The sequence below is a fragment of the Salvia splendens genome, chromosome 3 (genome assembly GCF_004379255.2).
Source record: "Salvia splendens isolate huo1 chromosome 3, SspV2, whole genome shotgun sequence".
In the NCBI taxonomy this organism is placed as follows: domain Eukaryota; kingdom Viridiplantae; phylum Streptophyta; class Magnoliopsida; order Lamiales; family Lamiaceae; genus Salvia; species Salvia splendens.
Genome location: NC_056034.1, coordinates 19104077 through 19122019, shown reverse-complemented (window position 1 = coordinate 19122019; position 17943 = coordinate 19104077). Strand labels below are relative to the sequence as shown.

At 38.7% G+C, this 17943-nt stretch overlaps 1 pseudogene; it reads right to left on the bottom strand.

Annotated features, from left to right (window-relative positions):
- Window positions 1-249: 249 nt before the first annotated feature.
- LOC121796700 lies at window positions 250-1976 on the bottom strand (annotated as a pseudogene).
- Window positions 1977-17943: the final 15967 nt, after the last annotated feature.

The window sequence follows — 17943 nt, the reverse complement described above, 5'->3', positions numbered from 1 at the left end:
ATAATGATTCACTAATATATGAATCTTATTTACCATTTCAATAATTATGCATGTTGATGTATAACATCAGAAAAAAATAGCATCTTCGAAAGTATTCATTTTAATGTAAAAATATATTGTACATTCCTTGGATCAATCATCACTAAAAAAAATTAGTATAATCATCATTTGGCTCATCATATAGACAGTGTAGGCAAGCTAACTTAATAAAAACAAAATTCTATACAGATATAAATGATAGTGACAAAATCAGAAGTTGTGGGATTCCAGTTTAGTCATGTCTCCACCCACCATTGGATCGAACTGGCACCTATAATAACTGCACCAAAATGAATAAGATTATGGTTTCTATTGTAGGAGGAGGGTCCCGTCTTGATAGCAAAAACTAGTAATACCTTCCATTACTGCCAACAACAGCAATTGTGTTCTCCCCGGGTGGTCCGAACGCTGCAATGTGCTGTATCCCTTCTTGTACGCGAAACTGAGCCACTGCCCATTCCGAGCTGAAATACTTCGGCAAAAAACCTGCATGTTTTTTAAAAATTAGAATACAAACTATCATGTTATCATTATGATTTACAAGGAAGCAAGTGGGCAATGAGTTGAATGACTTATTGCAGATGGTCCTTGTATAATTGTATTTGAGTTCTTCACATTTATAAAAAGATATCGATGCTACCTTTAATGAAGGAAAGACGCGATAGGGAAATTGGAGCAAACTTATTTGTTTCTGGTACTTGTGAACGACAAGTCTTCAAAGAGCTCGAATCAAGCTTTACGATGAAAACATGGACAGTTCCCTTATCACTTGAAACAGCCAACCATCTGCCACTCGTAGAGAATGAAATACTGCGTACCACTGCTCTATCAGAACCCCTTCTCAGCTGCATTATAATGAGTGAACTTTCTAGTATGAGATATCAGTGTCAAGTAACAGTAACACTTATAGATTTCACATCTCATAAACAATCTGTCACCTTCTTTTGACTCAATTGTGTTACGTTTTTCCAAATAGAGATAGTTAATTGTTTACATTCTGTTGGGACGATACAAATAATCACAATTCAACTACTCACTGGAATTACACGATTCCAACCACATCCATAAAGTAAAGATGGCATCCATTATGCTACTTAGATTATAACATACGTATAATGGTAATTGTGGTTTAGATTGGTCTTGGTTGAAATTGTGGGTATTTGTTGAGGAACTATCAAATTAAAACTATTATATGGAAAAACTCATCTGATCTGATTATAGACATAGAATTAGAGAAAAAACAATTAAATCAGAAGATTGAAAAAAGAAGTACCTCCTTAAGCAAGGATCCATCCATGGTTCTAAACACACGTATGAGCGTGCCCGTAGTGCTTGCGGTTGCGATGAGCATACCATCATCCATCAAAGCAACACAAGAAATGCTGGAACTGTGTAGACTTATTCGTTGCGTATTGCACCACCCTCACAAACCCTCTCTGTTCCCCCAAACAAACCAGCACCATATCTCCCGCTTTACAGATCTCGCACAGCCACTGCCGATTCTCCATCGTCTCAATCTGATGAATCAATTCGAAATCGGATAAACAGTAAACGTAAATCTTATGCAGCATCACCACCACGATTCGATCCTTCCGGAGGCGGACGGCCCTCACCTCCGACCGGAACACCAGCTCGCCGATGCCGCGGTTGAGGCGATCGTCCCAAATCCTGACCTTGTTGCGGTCAGATTTGGAGGCGCCGATTAGCGCGAAGATGTTGCAGCGGAAGAGCATCTGAACGACGCCGATTCCGCCTGGGAAGTTGCGGCGGAGGGCTTCGCCGAAAGGATCGGCGGCTCTGAAGACGAGGAATCCGTCGGTTGTTCCGACGGCGAAGCAGCTGGCGTCCTGATTGAAGGAGACGCTTAGCACGGACGCCGGTTTCACAGGATCGAACATGGCGGAAGGAATCAAGTTTTACGATTGCATGATTTTAGAGAGAGAGATGGAGAGAGTAGACAGTGAATGAGTAGAACTTGAGTCCTTTTCGAATATGTATTTAACAAAGCCAGTTTATTAGGGAAATAATTTGTTAGATTTTTTATATTATTATAGTATTTTGTTAATGCATTAACTTGATAAATCTAAACCCAGTTAAATATGTGCTCCATATACGTAATCTTATTTGTAAAGATTCATTATGGAAACTGATATATGTAACTATGTTAATTTTATCTTCTTTATATATAGAGGCTAACTACATTTAAATACTTTGATTTTTTGTTATGATAGATACTTATGTTTATCTTATTTCATTTTAATTAGTTCTTGTATTTTTATATTCTATCGCGTTAGATTTTTTCGCCGGGTAATTTAACTCAATTAAATTTATTTCACTTCAATGATTATTATTAGAATAAACTCTCTTTTAGAGACAATTAAATCCATATCACATCTTCGTCACATATTATAACAATTATTTTAATAGTTAATTAAATCTTATTACTGCACCCTACAAATATAACTAAGAATACAAACACTTACAGTGACCAAAACAATACATATCACATCTTCGTCACATATTATAACATTTTTTTTAAAATCTAACAACACCCTACACATATAACTAAAAAATACAAATACTTAGTGTTGTAAATAGAATATGAGAGTCTCTAGATTATGGGAAAGAGTAACTTTAGGGTGTCAAGGGAATATATCATTATTATGGTAGAGTCCAAGTTCATAAGTCTCTAGGTACATTTAGTTCTCTAGTTCTATAAACATGAATGTACAATGTATCTCAAACAATTCAAATCAATCACAATGTAGTCTTATAAGAGTTCTTCAGTTTTATTTTCTGCATTTTACTTTTCAACATGGTATCAGAGCAAGGTTCGATCACATGGGTCGATCTCTGTCTCTATATAAAAAAAATAGCCTAGCCATATTCTTCCCATACTAGTCGTGAATTCCACCAAATATCCAGCAATTAAATCTACAAAATGCCGAATTTGCCATAGCCTACGAAATGCCCAACCATCCAAATATTCAGCCAAGAAATCTATAAACCAAAGCACCCTAAAACAAATCCTATAATCTCAAATTATCGAGATATTACCAGTCCAAATTACCGAGCCGGCGAATCATGGAACCAAAAAAAAGGTCTTCTCTGCTGCAGGGAAGGAGAAAGAGAGCTGTTGTCGGAGCCGGATGCAGGAAAGGGAGTCGTTGTCGAAAGTGCAAGATAGAGAGCGATAGCAGCCCCAGTTACAAATCTAATCCAACAAAAACCATCACAAATTCAACCGCTGAAACTCTGGCTGAGGGGGAGAGGACAGTCCCGGCCAGAAAATTCGTCGAGGTGAGAAGATGAAAGGCCAGTGGCCAACCCTGAGAACCACGCCCGGAGAAGAAGGCTGACTACAGCCGAAGAGAAAACAACAGCAGGAAGAAGGAGTTCACAGTTTGTTTGGCCGAGGGGGAGAGGAAGTATCCGACCAAACAATCAGATATGGCCTAAGAAAGTACAGCCGGAATGGCCCGTGAGAAGCTTTCCATGACCAACAGCAGGGCATTCGGGTAAGGAGACAAAACAGTTGAAGAATTATCCAGCCGAGGGGGAGAGGTTAGCCCCAGCCGGATAATTATTTGAGATGATTGGAGCAGCACCTATGCTAGAGAAGATAGCTTCAAGCAGAAATGGTCCGGAGAAGAAGAAGCAACCTAGAAAGCAGTCTCTGATGTCAGAAGTGCAAGTGTACAACACAAGAGCAGATCCAAAAAATGAAGTCTATATATTCAATGGATCATCCGAAAGAGAGGGAGAGCACTACCCTTGTCGGATGATACCACCCACCGCCGAAGAAGGCGAGTGTATAACGAGTGATAGGCGTAAGGGCGCCTAGATGAATGCTGAGAAGAGAGGAGCGTAAGCAGCCCGTAGAATATAGGCCGCCGAGAAGGACGAGGCGGTGATCGAGCATATGCAGTCGAGAAAGCTGCAGAGCTAAGAGCCGGCGATAGGGCAGATGCGGCAAAGCAAGCTATCACTGAGAAGATGCCGCTGGCTGTGAGGAGCCGCGAAGTTTGGTTGTGACTCGTCGAAGATGGTCAGGCCCGTTGAGAGAGGAGAAGCTACAACCGGGACTGGTTGCGAACGTATATAATAGCATACGGGCGAGGGGGATATAGAATCAACTGCCAAACGACTCATCTCTGAGTAGGAGAGTAGCATCCGACACGATGAGTTATCGCTGATGGGGAATGAGGCTAGGCAGCAACTCATTCTAGAGGAGCCCGCCTGAAAAATGGAGTAGGTGGTGAAACTAGCATGTCTGGAGAAGATTGAGATGACCGAGATGAGTTGCTGACGGTAGAGGTAGCAGAAAGACCACCATGGCTGCCGGAGAAGAGTTGGTCAGCAAAAGAAGCCGACAGCGGAGGAATGAGAAAAGAAACTTCGAGAGAGCGAGAGCAGAAGCTTGTCGAGATGTCTCTTCGTGCAAAGGGTGAAATTCCCGTAAAGAAGAAATATGAGCAATTTTGGGCTAGTGTTGGGCTCAAGAAAGTTAAAAAAAAAAGGAAAAGAATATGGGCTCGTTATATTTGAGCGGAATGGGCCAAGAATGGCCTTCCAAAATGAAGCTTTGGGCTGCAAATTAAATTCAGACCAAAGACGAGTGAACTCTAAAACTGTCTGAGATGGCTCCTTGATACGAGCTAAAACTGTCAACCAAAAATTGACGAGTTCCTTGACAAGAGTTAAAACTGTCAACGAAAAATTGAAGATCTCCTTGAAACGAGTGTAAATTTTCAATGATGAATGAAGAGCTCCTTGATAAGAGCCTAAACTTTCAATGAAGAAAAATGAAAGAGCTCCTTGAAATGAGCCTAAACTTTCAATGAAGAAAAATGAAGAAGCCCCTTAAAATGAGCTTAAATTTTCAATGAAAAAATAACTCCTGAATACGAGTATAAACTATTTATCAAAGTGAAGATCGTGTAAGTTAAGTTTCGAAAAACTCGACACTTAACTTGAAGGGGAGTGTTGGAAATAGAATATAAGAGTCTCAAGATTATGGGAAAGAGTTACTTTAGGGTCTCAAGGGAATATATCATTATTATGGTAAAGTCTCAAGTTCGTAAGTCCCTAGGTACATTTAGTTCTCTAGTTCTATAAATATGAATGTACAATGTATCTCATACAATTCAAATCAATCACAATATAGTCTTCAAGAGTTCTTCAGTTTTATTTTCCGCATTTTACTTCTCAACAGTTAGAACACTTAGAGTGACCAAAATAATAACTAACCAAGACAACTGAAACTAAAATAACATATTAATAACAATGGATAACATATTAATAACAATGGACCTGAATATTCCTTTATGATGTATGGTATACTGTTTATTAGAATAAAAGAATATAAATTTAATTTTTATATATGTTATAAAAATATATATCTAGAGATAAATGATATGCCGAGGGACTAAAAAGGAGGGAATGTAAGCGCCTCCAGTGTTTTCTCTCTCTCCTCAATTTCTCTCTCTTCTCAATTTCTTGGGATTTTCTCTCTCTCCTCAATTTCTCTCTCTTCTCAATTTCTTGGGAACGGAGCAGAGGATGTTGTGCTTCCAAACGACGTCGTATAAGAGTTTTTTAAAATTCATCTAAATGAACTAATAGAAGTGTTGCTACGTTTTTTATTCTGCACAACACTTATAATCTCTTTCCCTACTTTTCTTTTTTCTTTTCTATACGTCATTAAGGAGATTGAATCATTACCTTCATCTCATCTCTTCCACTGCTAAACATCTCATCTTCTTTAGGGCATCCACTATAGGGGCAGCCCCCATTCCGCCGTCGCCCCGCCGGCCTATAGTGCAGGCAGCGTCCGCCCCGAGGCGGACGCCATTTCTGGGGTGGAAGGCCCTCCGGCGAGAAGAGTGCGAGGACGCGCCGGGCACGCCTTGCCGCTCCGGCCGCCCCTCGGAAATTATTTTTTTTATTTTATTTTCAAAAATTGTAATATAAATACCACTCCTCCACCACCCATTTTACACCCATTTCAAGCTCTCTCCATTAATTCACTCTCTAGGTTTTCACTCTCTAAAAATCCACGGTGGAAACGACGAATCACCCGGCACTGACGAATTGGGATATGATGGCTATCCTTCCCAGCCGTGGGGTTGGAGTCAAACTCCCCCTCCGTGGGGATCGAGTCCAACTCCTCCTCCATCTCAGTCGTGGAGGTCGAGTCCCACGCCCCAACCTTTTCAGAGGAATTTGAGCCGCTCGGCGTTTGGAGATTACCGTCCCAACCTGGATGCGCTTAACCATCCGCGGCCGGAGATCCCTTTCTAATCCAGCCAATCTCCTTTCACCGATGCAGATCGAGACGCACTGGAGACGATGAAGGGTCTGCTCAGTCCGGGCATACCGGATACGCCGGCAAGCGTGGATACGCCCGTTCCGACGAGAGTCGGCAGGTTTGGTGGGGCGGGTGGAAGCAGTGGCGGCGGGGGCGGCGGAAGAGGCGGCAACCGCGGTGGCAGCGGTGGCTCGGGCAGCAGGGGTGGCGGCTCGGGCAGCGGCGGTGGCATCGAGGCAGCGACCGTCGGTGGACGGACACGCACTGCACCAAAGCGGAGTCCATTGCTGTGGCGAGGGCGTGTGATGCCATCACATCGGACCCATAGTGGGCACCGATCAGATCGAGGGGAGCTTTTGGAAGCGTGTCCTGTTGGCATACAATGAGTTCAAACCTCGAGGCACCAAACCGCGTGACGGGGAACAGCTCCGCAAAAAGTGGTCTAGGATTCTGAGAGCCACCAAGAGGTTTGCGGGCATATACGAGAACAACCCGCTCAGTGCTAAGAGTGGTCGAAGCGAAGCCGGCGTGAAGGCTCTGTCTATGACCCAATTCAACATGGAAGGCTGGCCGAAGTTCAACATGTGGGAGGAGTATCTCGTTCTCGAGCACTGTCCGAAATTCAAGGCCATCTGTGCGCAAGAGCGGGCAGGAGCTCCTGGGGCGAAGCGTACTAGACACAACATAGCCGGGGACTACAGCAGAGGCATCGGCTCGCAATCAATCGACCTCAACGACGAGCAAACCGAAGAGCCCTCCGGGCAAACAAGCCTCTATGCGAAGCGCTAGAGGGGCTGCAGGTGCCTCCCGCCTCTCGTCGGCCGCGTCTGGATCGCGCATCTCACAGCCAACCCCTATACCGCCATCCATGGCCACTGGTTCCCACGAGGTCTTGAGGGCGAACCTAGATGTGCAGTTGATGAAACAACTGCCATTTTTACGAGACCGCAACTGACCCGATCACTAAGGGTATATACTACAAGCTCATGTGTCGAATCCAGAATCAGTTGGGGTTGTCTGAGGATGTGGCGGGGGGGTAGCGAGCGGCATCGGGGGAGGCGGCGGAGAAGAGGAGGAGGAATCCGATTCCGCCACCGAGTAGACGGTGGTGGTGTTTTTATTTGTATTTTTTTAAATGTTCATTGTATAATTTTCCCGGTTCCATAATACAATGAATATTTGGTCCCAATACATTTTTTACATTTCAGTATTACCTCGGTTTCTAATTATTTACATTCCGATAATTTTAATTACAATTGATTTAAATAAACGAAAAATGAAATAAAATGAAAAGTGGCTAAAAAAGTGGCGGGGCTATTGGAAGTGTCCGGCTTATAGCTGCAAACACTTTTTTTGATGGGCGCAGACAAATAAACTGGGGCTGTGGACAAAAAAGTGGCGGGGCTATTGGAAGTGTGCGGCTTATAGTGGACAACCTTACTCTGTACTCTCCATATTTTTCTCTCCATAATTTTCTTTTTCTTTTCTTTTCTTTTTCTTCTTCTTCAAAAGCTCGCTCTTTCCGATAAGTCCAGGTGTTTATTTTTTCTACTACAAATGTATTTTTCTTCAAAACACCTGATCATGGCTTTAAACAAGTATATTTGGATTATTTTTATCCAAGCATTTTTGATAATATTTTTAACGATGGTAATCAAGAGAATTGAAAGAATTATGCATTGGAAGCTTTTGGAATTGGAAGAAGAGACTGTTTTTCTTATATCTTGTATTTTACATCCATCGGTTCTCTCCCTTTAAGTAGGGGAGAGGTACAATGTAATTTAGGTATCAAATCACCTATTTTAGGACAATGTAATACAAAATTAAATTTGATATCAATTGAAAATCTTCTTCCTCTAATGTCGCATCTTCCTTTGGTAATTGCTTAAGTTTGGTATGTTTGACACTCCCCCTCAAGTTGAGCAATGGTATCTCCGATGCTTAACTTGCCCAATACCTCCTTGAAGACTTTTGGATGAACCGCTTTGGTTAGTATGTCTGCCAGTTGTTCTTCAGACCGGACAAACGGGAATTCAACAATGCCTCCTTCCAGTTTTTCTTTGATAAAATACCGATCAACTTCTACATGCTTGGTTCTGTCGTGTTGTACCGGGTTTTCTGAGATGCTGATGGCAGCCTTATTGTCGCAGAATAACTGACTCTTCTGAGTAGGTGGGAAGCCAATTTCTGTGAGTAACCTTCTTAGCCATAGGATTTCCATGAGTCCACTTTTCATCCCTCGGAATTCAGCCTCGGCGCTGGAAATGGCTACAACTTGTTGTTTCTTGCTCCTCCAGGTGACCAAGTTTCCCCCAATGAGGGTAAAATATCCTCCTGTAGATTTTCTATCCACATGGTTGCTTGCCCAGTCGGCATCGGTGTATCCACCAATCTCCAAATCATCTTTCCTTGCTAGGAATACTCCATATCCCACAGTACCTTTCAAGTACCGCACGATTCTCAACGCTGCATCCATGTGATTAGCTTGAGGTTGGTGCATGAACTGACTTACGATGCCTACGGTGTATGCGATGTCGGGTCTAGTATGTGAGAGATAGATGAGTTTTCCGACAAGCCGTTGGTATCTTTCTCTGTCTGTGAGTTCCGCTCCTTCCTCTATGTTCAGACCATGGTTGGGAATCATTGGAGTGTCTGCGGGCTTGCATTCTAGAAGACCAGTTTCTGCCAATAGGTCTAGGACGTACTTTTTCTACCTTAGGAAGATTCCGTGTTTGGATCTCAACACTTCTATCCACAAGAAGTATTTCAATGCCCCTAAGTCTTTCATTTCGAATTCTTTGAATAGATTTTCCTTCAATCTCTGGATTTCGTCTACATCATCTCCAGTGATAATTATGTCATCAACGTATATAATCAGACATGTTACCTTGTCATCTCTCATTTTTATGAAGAGTGTGTGATCGGAATGGCTTTGTTGGAATCCGTGCTTGAGCATAGCCTGGCAGAATCTTCAGAACCAGATCCGTGGGGACTGCTTCAGCCCATACAAAGTTTTTCGTAGTCGACATCCTTCTTCTTCTCCGAATTCCTCGGAAAAACCTGGTGGAACCTCCATGTATACTTCCTTGTTTTCTTCTAGTTCTCCATGGAAGAAGGCGTTAGTCACATCAAACTGGTGTAGTGTCCAATCTTTACATGCTGCTACAGACAGCAGTGCTCGTACAGTCTCCATCTTAGCAACTGGGGAAAAGGTCTCTTCATAATCCACTCCATATACTTGAGTGTATCCTTTCGCCACTAGTCTAGCCTTGTATTTCTCGATTGAACCATCTGCTCTCATTTTTATGGTGAATATCCACCTACATCCAACTGGCTTCTTTCCTTTTGGTAACGTGCATTTCTCCCAAGTGCCATTTTTTACTAGGGCATCGATTTCCTTCTTCATGGCTTCTCTCCAGTGCTTATGCTTACTTGCCTCCTTTAACGTCTGTGGAATGTCTTCTTCTTCATATAGAGCGGCCTCGAAAGCCTGGGCCATTTCTGATAGGTGGCCTTGCGCAATATTGGATACTGCGTATTTTGCTTTTCTCCCTTTCCAGTCTGGTGAGTACCGCCGAGGAGGTACTCCTCTTGTTTTTCTTGGGGGCAACTCGTATGGATCACTAGTATCACCACTAGTTCCACATTCTTCGCCGTTGTTCCAATCAAGGTTAGTGCCATCCGAGTGTATGGTATCGAAATCAGAACTGATTACCTCAGGAATCGAAGGCGGGGTTGACGGCTGGTTCGTGTCACTTTGTTCTTCGTTCTGTACTACAGGACTCGACGACCCGGCGGTGTTGCTAACTTTCTCAGGTGGATCAACATCTATGACAGGATTTGACTGTGGCTCTCCCCCTGGTCGTGGTTCTCCATCGAATTGGTGATTTTGGGTACTTGGCAACCAATCTAGGAGGCCATCTTAAGGACTACTGTCTTAAGGTTGTGTCTCCCCTGACTACTAGATTGGGCGTAGAAGTATTCACCTTCCACAAAATCGCAATTCATGGTGGTGTGTATCCTACGGGTCTTTGGGTCGTAGCATCGATATCCCTTTTGATTTTTTCCATAGCCAAGAAATACACATTTTAGGGCGCAGGGATCAAATTTGGAACGGTCTTGCTTAGGAATGTGGACATATACCGAGCATCTGAAGACTCTGGTTCTAGGGACAAAGATGATGGGATGTCGAAGTGTTGGGAAAAGGTGTCCAAGGGAGTTTTAAAGTTTAGTATGCCGGTAGGTAGACGATTTATGAGGTATACGGCAGTGGCTGTAGCTTCGGGCCAAAAAGATTTTGGAACTTTGGATTCAATTAGAAGGGCTCGAGTGATTTCGAGGATGTAACGGTTTTTTCTTTCGGCAACCCCATTTTGTTCTAGATTGTATGCACATGAGGTTTGGTGGACCAGCCCGTTAATCCTAAAAAACTCTTGCATTTTATTATTGACAAATTCCCCCCATTGTCCGACCTAAGAATCTGGATGGTGTGTTTATATTGAGTTTGAATAAGGTTATAGAAATCTATGAACTTATCAAACACGTCATGTTTATTTTTCAAGAAATAGATCCAGGTCATGCGGGAGTAATCATCAATAAAAAGTACAAAATAACGAAAACCTTGCCCCCCAGTGATAGGTGCTGGACCCCAAACATCAGAGTGAACCAAGGCAAAAGGAGACTTGACTGTCGTATTGTTTAACTTGAATGAATGTCTATGGTTTTTGGCCAATACACAAGTATCACAATGAAAATAGTTCAATGTTCTAGCTAATTCAGGAAAAAGAAGTCGAAAATATCCTAAGGATGGGTGTCCTAACCGACGATGCCATAGCCAAGCCTGTCTGTCAGTCGGTCCGGGAGTCAGTATCATTGCCGCACTCTGTTGGGTTATCTCGTCCACATCATGCCCAACTATCGTCACCGTGTTGATATCCTGTAACATGCAAAATCGAGGTTGCATTAGTAATTTACAATTCAGTTCTCTAGTCACATGACTAATTGATAACAACTTATGTGATAAAGACGGGACAAAAAGGCAATTAGAGAGGCATAGAGTTGGCGAGATATTTATTGTGCTTGCCCCCATAAATTTGGCTAGGTCCCCACTGGCAGTTTGGACGTAGGATTTTTTGGATTTGGCAATTGTTACAAAATCTGAGGCTTCGAATGAAATCGTATCCGTTGCCCCACAATCAAAAATCCAGTGGGGGTCTTTTCGGCCAGAAATGGATGTAGAGGAACAGCTAAGGCGTCAAAGGAGTTCCGACATAGTATGGTTGGTTGACTTTTGAATTTTTCAGAAGGTTGGGGTGTGATTTGTAAAGTTTTTGCAAGTGAGGGGTATGTTCGGAATTTATCCTTTCTATGGGGGTTAAATTGGGATTTGTGGAAAGTTTGGGGTGGAAAGAGTGATGTAAAATTAATGTGGGGTGGTTTTTGGGATATCTTAGGATCTGGGGGTAGAAATTGAGGATATTTTCGGGGATGGGGTAATTTTCGGGGTTTCGGCAAATTTTGGGGTGGTTTTGGGATTTCTGGGAGTTGGGCGTTTAAAAGGGTTTTTTTCGAAACCCTAGCCGCCTCTATCCTCTCGCCTGTGGGAACCCTAGCCGATTCTCCTCCGGTTTCTCCGCCGCTCAAACATGCGATATCACCAATTGGTGGTGTTGTACCTTCGGACCATGTCCTTGCAATGGAGACGGAGCCAATTTTGGGTTTCTCCTCGGTTTTGATCTCTCTGCTGATGCCGTTACCGCCGCTGCCGCCCGCCGGATTTTCGGTGCTGGTGGCGTGGTCGTGACCGACGACGGCTGAGGCTCTGCCGCCTCTTCTACCTCCTCCGTTTCGGCCTCCATTCTGGGCCTGCCTTGCTCGCTTCATTTCTTCCCACCATTCTGAGAACCCGTGAATGTGGAAACACGTATCTCTGGTGTGTTTTCTTCCTCCACAATGGCTGCATGTTAATTTGTTTTTATCGTCCTCCTTCTGATAGTTAGGGTTCCTTGGTGGTTGATGTTGTTGAGATCGGTTTCGATCGAATACCGCGAGTCCTACTCCGATTCCGATATCCTTCGTTTCTGGATTGAGGAGCTTTTCATTGACTGACTCCCTTCTGACCAATCCATAGGCCTTCCTTGCGGTTGGGATGGGATCCATGCTTAGGATTTCTCTCTTAATTTTGTTGTACCGCTGATCGTCTAAGGCCCACATGAACTGGTACAATCTGTGCCTTTGTGTGTGTTGGTTATACTTCTCGATGCTGGACGGAGTGTCCATCGGGTTTGGATCCCTGGTATCGATTGATATCCAGAGATCTTGAAGCTTCTGCCATAGTTGTTCCAGTGTTGAATCTCCTTGTTTGATGCTGTATGCTCGTCTGTGCAGGTCTGAAATCTGGAATTGATCGGCCCCGCTAACATACGTGGTGGCTAGACTATCCCACAAGTCGTAAGCCATTTCGTATTGGGAAACCTCATTTACGAGGCCTGCGTCGATATTGCTTATGATCCAATTGAAGCAACAATCGTCCCTTTGCTGCCAACGATTGTAGCTCGGATCTGTCGGAGGGGGAGGGTCTGTAACTCCAGTAATGTGAGACGCCAGACCCATTCCCTCGGATCCCCCGACTCATCAGTTTTGCCCATAACTGATAGTTATCTCCGTCAAGCTTTTCGGCCAGGCGTACTTCGCCTAGTGATTCGATTGATGAAGACTGTTGGTTCTGATTTTTCTGAGACTTGCTTAGTCTCATGAACTCAGCGAATTGTTCGGCTGAGAGTGTGATTGGTGGGTTGTTTTTAGGAGGGTTATCAGATTCGGAATCTGACGTGGTTGTTGTGTGTTTGCAGGTTTCAAAGGGTCGGGAAAGGTACTTGAGACGATGATGATATTGCTCTGAGTCTCAAGCCCGAATCGTCCCGCTCTGATACCATCTTAACGATGGTAATCCAGAGAATTGAAAGAATTATGCATTGGAAGCTTTTGAAATTGGAAGAAGAGACTGTTTTTCTTGTATTTTACATCCATCGGTTCTCTCCCTTTAAGTAGGGGAGAGGTACAATGTAATTTAGGTATCAAATCACCTATTTTAGGACAATATAATACAAAATTAAATTTGATATCAATTGAAAATCTTCTTCCTCTAATGTCGCCTCTTCCTTTGGTAATTGGTTAAGTTTGGTATGTTTGACGGATATTGTCTTGGAGAAATGAGATCAAAGTAGGAAGCACTAAACAAAACTCATTAGATGCTAAGATCTTCTTATACATATCAACCAAGATACGAAGTAAAACTGAAGTTGCTAAGATCAAATTTCTGAGGTTACTAAGATGAAATTTTAATTTTTGATTGAACAACAAATATTTTAATTTTTGATTGAACATCAAATTAGTCTTTTCGTCGAGCAATTGATAGGTGTTATTTGGCTGAAAATTTGGTCGTCCAACTGTATAATCAGAAAAAAAAATCCATGGGAGCTAATAAAAATACTTTTTTTTTATAGAGAATGACAAAAGGTAATTATTATTGAAGTTTTTAGATGAGGACAATAATTGTTTTATAGAGAGAATATTTAATTGTAAAATTTCTTGGACGACGTCGTTTGGAAGCACAGCATCCTCTATTTTGTTCTCACCACAGCAGTCGGCAGAGGATCCGTTCCCGATAAAAAATTACAGAGGAATAAATTGGGGACTGATAATGTCGCTCACCCATCACTATTTAAGGAGTGCAGCAGAACATTTCTCTACTTTCCTACCCCCTAAATGTAACCGTTACTTTCATTTCATTTAAAGCTAGTTGAATTTGCTCATATGAAGTCTAACATCTAACTCTATTTCATTATTTTTTATTTTTTTATTCATTGTCAAATTCTCTCTTGTTTTTCTTTTTATTCAACTATTCCATCAACAAAATTTTCTTTTCTCTTAATTCTTCAATTCTAATTTTTCTATAACAATGAAAAACTCACTTACAAAATTTTTATTACTTATAATTTACAATACACATATGTACAATTCCTTTTACATTTTTTTTTCAAATTAAATTTCTCTCTGTAAATTACGATATTTATGTTTGTATAATAGGATTAGTTTCTTAATAAATAGTATTATTTTATTCAACTTACTTGATTTTTTATGTTTAGAATGTTACAGTCGGATCTCGATAAAATAAAATCGTAGGTTCTTAACTCATCTATTTAATATTTTAAAGCTATATACCCCCTCCGTCCATGAAGAGTATGCACTATTTCCTTTTTTGTCCGTCCCCAAAGAGTATGGACATTCCAATTTTGAAAACTCTCTTCTCTCTAATAAGGTGGGACCCATAATGCATTAAAACTCGTACCAAACCCAAAGTTCATAATCTTTGGGGACGGAGGGAGTAGTAATTAATATTTGTATTTTTCTTCACAAAATATTAGAGTTCTAGCTCAATTAACTATATAATAAAATAAATAATAATTTGAAATATGATATATCAATACTAATTGAGTTTATGATTTTGATTATAAGAATTTCACAATTTTGATTTGAATTCTTTATTTCCCAATATATTTTATATCTTAATTATTAACTATGGAACGTTATAGTTAGGGGTGAGCAAAAAAACCAGAAACCGAATATCCGAACCGAACCAAACCGAAATTTTGAAATTTGGTTCGGTTATTTCGGTTTTTCAGTTTGGTTCGGTTTTGAAAATATAAAAATTTCGGTTTTTCGGTTCTGTTCGGGTGAAGAAAAAAACCGAATAACCGAATTATATATATATATTCTATTAATTTAATATATTATATTATATATAATATACAGTATATTCTTTTAATAAATTCTACTATATTATATATATTATATGTATTATTAATTTTATATTATATATAAATATTCTATTAGTATATATAAAATAAAATAAATTACGCACACATATATATATTAATATTATATTTATTTTTTCGGGTTTTTCGGTTTTTTTCAGTTTTTTAAGTTCGGTTTTTGATTTTTCGGTTTCGGTTTTTCGATTTTTCGGGTTCGGTTCGGTTTGGATTTTGACCTAAATTCGGTTTTTTCGGTTTTGGTTCGGTTTTGACAAAAAACCGAACCGAAACCCGAATGCACAACCCTAGTTATAGTCAAACCTTGACACAAAATAACATTTCTGAACTCATCTATTTAATATTTTAAAGCTATATAATTGATATTTTATCTTTTCCTCTATAAAATATAGTGTTTTTAGCTCAATTCGCAATATTGTATGAAAACAAATTAAAATTGATGCATGATATACTACTACTAATTGACTACTGTTTTAATTTTAAGAATTCTTTTATTTTGATTTTAATTCAAAAATTTTACTATCTTTAAATTCATAAACATTGGAACACATATCGTGCTATATTAAACTATCAAATTATTTTACAATTAAATATAATAATTTTGTTACGTGGTGTGTTATTAATACTATAACCATTAATTACAATATAATCAACGATTTATTTGAAAATAATAGCTTTAAATTAACATGATATATGTATATGTACCTATGAAAAATGTGAAATCCCATACTTCAAGTTTTAGATATCAGCTTTATTTCTAATGGCTAATGTAACTTAGTTTTCCTCAATTAGATATATATATATCTATTAGAAAATCTTATTAGGGTAAATTAGTCATAACATCGAGTGTAACTATGGCTAAAAACCATAAGGCCATGTTTGGTTGGCAGAATTCTGTCTAGGAAAGTAATCTGATTCCTTAAATTTTAAATTTATGTGTTTGTTTCGGTTTTTAATCAAACTGGGAAAGTAATCAGAATCAAGAGAACAAGGAAAGTTAGTACAACTTTCCAGGATTCTGAATCCTAACTTTTCTTAGGTATTATTTTTTCCAGTTTTAGGATTCTTACATATTTAATGCAATATATTATTATTATTTATTACAATATTTTAAAAATAATTTAAAATTATAAATCACACTTAATTCCAATATAATAATGAACTATAATTAAAATTATCATAATTATGACTAAATCATATATAATTGTTATTATCGTAATAATAATTAATAATTTATTAAATATTATAATATAATTATATAATCTAAATCATATAATAATAAATAATTATTATTATTTTATAAATTAATAATTGATTAATTAAATTATAGTGAAATTTTAAATTATAAAATTTATTTAATTGTAATATTAGTAAATATTATAATTATAATAATAATCATATTTGTTATTATAATTATTTATGATTATAATACTCCATGTAACTATAATTACAATCATATTATTATATATTATGATTGATAATCCATATTTAAACTATCCATCGTAATAATAAATATATAATAATATAATTATTAGAATTTGTAATTAATAATTTATTAAAAATTTTATATTATTTTTTATAAATAAAAATAATAATAAGTATATTTTTAGTTTTGTGTTTAAATCAAATATAAAATTTAAAATCTTGATATTTTCCAAAAGCATGAAAGTAGAGTTATTAGGAATCATATTCCCGTTATTCATTTTCCCAAGAATCATTTTCCTTGCCAACTTTACTTTCCCGTCAACCAAACATGGCTAAGGGTATTATGGCATAGAGACATTATGTCTCTAAATTACTGCACTAAAATTATTTAGGGGCTTCTTGGTATGATGACATGGAATGAGGAGGGAATGGAATAAAGGTGAAAATGGAATTGTCTTATTCTTGTGCTTGGTAAGCACAATGAATGCAAAGGGAATGAAATTGTTATTCCTTGATTGATTCCATTCATATGTTTGATAACTACAAATAATATAAAAATGGAATGGAATGAAATATGAATAATTAATATGTTGATTCTAAAAAATATATATATTCAAAAATATATTTACCAAATACTCCATTTTTCTTGTGCATATATATGTGGTGTTGTGTTAGAGATGTCAAGTGGGTCGGAGGCCCATGGCTGAGGCGGGCTGGGCTGGACTTTTTCTAATTTTGCTAAGCCCGGCCCGGCGTGGGCCCACTTGTCATGTGGGCCTAGGTTGGGCTTTGTTTAAATTTTTTGTTTTAGTATTTTAAAGATATCTTAAATGTATTATATGCAAAAATAAAACATATAACTTGTATTTTTATATCTCATTAACTAAATCTAAACTTAATAATGTGTTTAAGTTCATTTATTGACTTTGTACCAACAATATTTTTCAAACTAAATTTAATAATGTGTTTAAGTTCATTTATTGACTTTGTACCAATAATATTTTTCGTGTTTTTTTATTCTATTTAAAGTAAGTGTATAACTAAAGGAATAACCAATATTGTTAGTTTTGTTAGTAGATGATGACATATGGGTTGATGTTGCATTTTTAAAGCTACAAGTATATCAACTAACTAACAAATATAAAGAATTCTATAATTATCATTATATATTATGGTTTGAATATATAATATTCTTAAAGTTAAACTTCAAAATCATCTTTTTTACATCTTGGATATAAAAAATTATATATAAAAAAATTAGATGTAATCAAGATTGAATGTTTCATTCATGATTTAGTTGGAAACTTATGTTGATATTAAACTATTACTATTTGA